This window comes from Furipterus horrens, unplaced genomic scaffold (genome assembly GCF_987537825.1).
Source record: "Furipterus horrens unplaced genomic scaffold, mFurHor1.1.pri manual_scaffold_17, whole genome shotgun sequence".
NCBI lineage: Eukaryota > Metazoa > Chordata > Mammalia > Chiroptera > Furipteridae > Furipterus > Furipterus horrens.
In genome coordinates this window covers 93,906,512-93,910,695 of record NW_028327187.1, presented here as the reverse complement: position 1 = coordinate 93,910,695, position 4,184 = coordinate 93,906,512, and the positions used below count along the sequence as shown (strand labels likewise).

Below are 4,184 nucleotides of genomic sequence, written 5' to 3'. Positions count from 1 at the left end.
TTTTTAAAAATTAAGTAGAACTCAGAGAAAATATCAAAGCTCCACAGTGTAGCACCAGCAACCAATTCTCACGCTTTCCTTCCCTGTTTTAGTAATCCCCTCCACAGATTTGCATACTTGAAACAGTTCTTTATTCCCTTTGAAGTCTCTGCTGGTACCAGGTTATAACCTAGACAGTGGGGAGTGTCTGCTTTAGGCTGCTTTATGCAAAAGGGCCACTTTAGGTCTCCTTGAGGACATTAATCTTGCCTCAGATCTTGAGGGCTAAGCCCAGCTTGATGTTCATGGCACTCATAAGATGTTCCTCTTTAAGTAATAAAAGGGCTTGTCCATCAATCTCCTAGGAACAAAATGACTCTACAGTGTCTTGATAGCTTTGCAGAGGAGCTTGATAATCTCATAAAGTTCCTCTACACTCCAATGGCTAGGATTACTGGATAGGAACACAAGATTAATGCCATGTAATTGTGGTACAGGAGGAACTGTACTGGGGTTCCCCAGATCTTGCTCCCCATGCCCAGCTCTCACTGATAAAGTCCAGGAGATGTTGGAGAGAGTGCTTCATCATAACTGGAATTATCTGAACCCTGGATAGAGTCCTTTTGACCCCAGTTGTGCTTGCCCAGGATCTTGGCCCAGGGATATCAGAGAAGTTGTAGTGAGGTCCATGCCATTGAACATGAGCACAGGGGGCTTCTTGAAATTATTTTCATTTTTTCCCTCTTCAACTGGAACTGGTGGCTACAGCTCACGTTATGCCTCTTAGCACAAGTCATGGAGAAGAATCTCTTGGAGCCACAAAACTGCTCTGCAGGGTCATCCTTTCCACAGTGCTCACACTTCAGGAGATTCACCTCATCTAGCTCAGCAGATGGGCTGTCCCTTCCCAAGGGACCACCTGATTGATTCTTATTTAGTCCTGTCAGGAGGCCAGTCTGTAGTGATTTCTCGGACTCTTTCAGTAACAGAGAGCAACCCATGGGAAAAGGTTCTGCTCCTTCCTCGATAACAAAGCCTTCAGTGATGTAGGTGAGGATCTGGGGCTTCACAATGGCTCGTGGGAGTTTTGAGTCACCCATCTGTCTGGACACCATGGCTAGTTTAGGAGGTGGTACTGATGGGGCACGAGCCAAGGATACTAGTTCACTGCTTAGGGTGTTATTATTCACATTGGTAACTGATTCAACTTTCTCTCCAAGATTGCTCTTCTTCTCCATGGCCTTTGGGCTCTCTGGTACTGGAGGTACCTTTGCAGAAAACATTGAACCCAATGTGGAGACACCATCTTTTTCCTCCTCAGAGTCAGCCTTGAGTTTGACACCCAATGTCTGGGGTTTGCCGGCAGGTGCACAGACTGCATGTAGAAGGCAGAAGGGAGCCAGGCTACAACAAGGGAGGAGGTGGTAGCCCCACCCTTTACCATATATGCTGTCCCCTGAAAAGGAGCAAGGGTCATCCCAGAGGCAAAAGTGGGAAGGCGCTCCTGCAGTGCACCAGGAGCTTGAGATGAAGATAGCGAAGAGGTCAATTGGGACTGACCAGGCTGCTTTGTACCTGGTATCCCCCGGGTAGTAGGCACAGAAGCTACCAGCTGTGCCAACCCCAAAGTCTGTGCCTGGGCTGAACCTGTCTGTCAGGTGCACACAACTTGCACAGGGATGTGGGGCGGTGATTGCTGAGTAGCTGACCTCTAAGCAGTCCCTAACTGAGGAGGCTTGATTGGTGCTACTGGTGGTTTGGATAGGAGAGAGATGGGTGGCTTGGGAGTTGGGTTGGGTGGGAGGGACAAAGGTGAAGACTGAAACATGGGTTGAACAATCTGGTTTTGGGCTTGCTGCTGGAACTGGGGAGGTGGGACCTGCTGAGTTGGTGGGACTCGTGGTGGCTGAGGGGCAAAGAGAGCTGCTGCTGCTACTGCTACTGCTTGGCCAGCTGGAGGTGTGTGGCTATATGGAGCAGCTGAGACTGACGGTGCTTGAACTGCTGCTGGTGGCAGATGGCAATATGCTGCCAGATTACCACGTGTTTCTGCTGGAGGTGGATCTGTTGCTATTGCTGAGTCAGGGATTGGGGCTGGACCTGTGTGTAGGTGACTGAGCTAATAAGTGTCTGGCTGAGAGCGGTGTGGCTGTCCGGGTCAGGTTCACATCTATGCTCTGCTGACCAGTGCTCTCTACTTCTACCTTCTTGGCTGCAGTACTTTCTGTCTTGATCTGGCTGCCCTGACTCCCAGTCACTGTTCAGGCTGCAGGGAGGGACTGTATTACTCATGTAACCTCCCTGAGAAAGCTCTCAATACCACCTATTCATGAGGAGGGCAATGGACCCAAGCCCCCAGGTATCTGGCCACTTCCATCTGAACCCATGGCCCCTGGGATTCTATTCTTACTGCCTCCACTGGCATGACTAACATTGAGGGACTGGCCTGAGGCTCCAGAGTAAGCCTGAGCTAGGGCCTGGCTAGTGGCTTGGGAGAAGCTAAAGACAAGGGATGCTCCAGGAGGAATGGCCTTCTGAATAGAGCCTTGTATTTGAAGTCCTTTGGCTGAGGCTTATTGGTTCTTCACTGCCAAGTTTTGCACCTGGTCTGCATCTGTATGAACTCCCAGAGATTGGCCAGATGGCACCTTCTGCTGGACTGTAGCCATTGCCCCATTAGGCATCAGGATGAGTTGGGAGGCTAGAGGCACATTCTGGCCCAAGATCTGGTTTCTTTCAATAAGTTTCCCAGCTGTGGCTGTAGATACATCTGAGCTTGGGACTGGTTGAGGGGTGGGGAGGTGGTGTTCCCCAGTAGTGCAGATTGGGTCAAAGTGGTAGCACTGGGAAAGCTCATACTCTGGGATCGGCTGATGAGCTGGGTAGCTGACATGGTGGCCAGAATGATTGAGGCCTGGGTGATATGGGATTGGGCAGAGATTAAAATAACAGAGGTTTTCACCGTATCTGAAACATTAATGGGTAATTCTAGGTAGCTAGCTGGGGGCCTTGGACAAGCTCTCCCTGGGCTAAGTGATAATACATCTGCGTGTTGGGCTTACTTACCCATAGGCACGGGGTAACTTCCTGTAGTCACCAATGCTGCGCATGCACATTGCCCTTACAGTACACCCAGGTGTTGAATCGCAAGATGTCGATTCAACACGGGAGGAGACAGATACCGTGTCACTCCCGAGTCGGACTGCACAACCATTCTCGGCGGTGCAGATAGACTCTTAAGAAGCTACACCATCGTCTCTCGAGACGGACGGCTGCCGACGACACCCAGGTGTGATTTCTACTTCAGCTGTACCAGTTCTTGCTATAAGGCCACATGGTACCCCCCAAAGTTACCTCAGTAAGAGAGGTGAAGCATAAAATCATGGCTGGAGGTCAAATTTCTGATATTGAATATTCAATAGAATACATTCTATTGAATGTCAGTGATTGGCTGCTTTGAAGAGTGTACAGGGTGGGGGAGAATTGAAGCTGGGGGACCAGTTAGGACAGGTGAGAGACAAGGGGTGTTGGACTGAAGTGGAGCCTGAAGAGATGAAGAGACAAATTCTAGTGGATTTAGATAAAGCAGCAAGGTTTACTTACAGACCAGAGGTAAGTAATAGAAATGACAAAAATAATCTCGTTTCTAGTGTTTGAAGTCAAATGCCCAGGTTGAAGATGTTGCTATTTATTAGTTGTGGGACACTTTCAGGGAGACACAAGGGGTGGGGAAGGCCCATTAGGCATCCCAGTGGACATGTCATGCAAGCAGCCAGGTGGGATGTCAGGGTTGGAAATGGGAGGCATCAGTTATAGATACCTTTGAGGTCATGGGACTGGATAAGCTCACTACATAGTATAATGCAAGTATGGCCCAGCCAGCTCCAAGCCCAGGACAGCTAACATTAGGGTATGGGTTGAAGTGTTGGAACAGTCAGGTGGCTGCTGTTCCCACCTGGACCATGACCTCCTTCCAGGCTGTGGCCACCTGTGTCTCCTCAGAGCCTATGTCAGCATCAGCCTGTTCCTAACCTCAGTGTGGCCTCTGCTTTCTTCCTGCACAATCTGGAGAAGTTAGCCTGTTACCTTGTCTTCATGGTTATGGGTAGAAATCATTTTCCAGTTAAAAAAAAAAAGATTTCTTAAGGAAATTATAGATTTTTTTTATGTTTCCCTTTGAAAACTCAGCCTCTCTCTCATCCACT

The 4,184-nt window shown here is 49.1% G+C and overlaps 1 pseudogene; it reads right to left on the bottom strand.

Annotated features, from left to right (window-relative positions):
- Positions 1–220: 220 nt before the first annotated feature.
- On the bottom strand, positions 221–3,049 carry LOC149991613 (polyhomeotic-like protein 1; annotated as a pseudogene).
- Between the last annotated feature and the right edge of the window lie 1,135 nt (positions 3,050–4,184).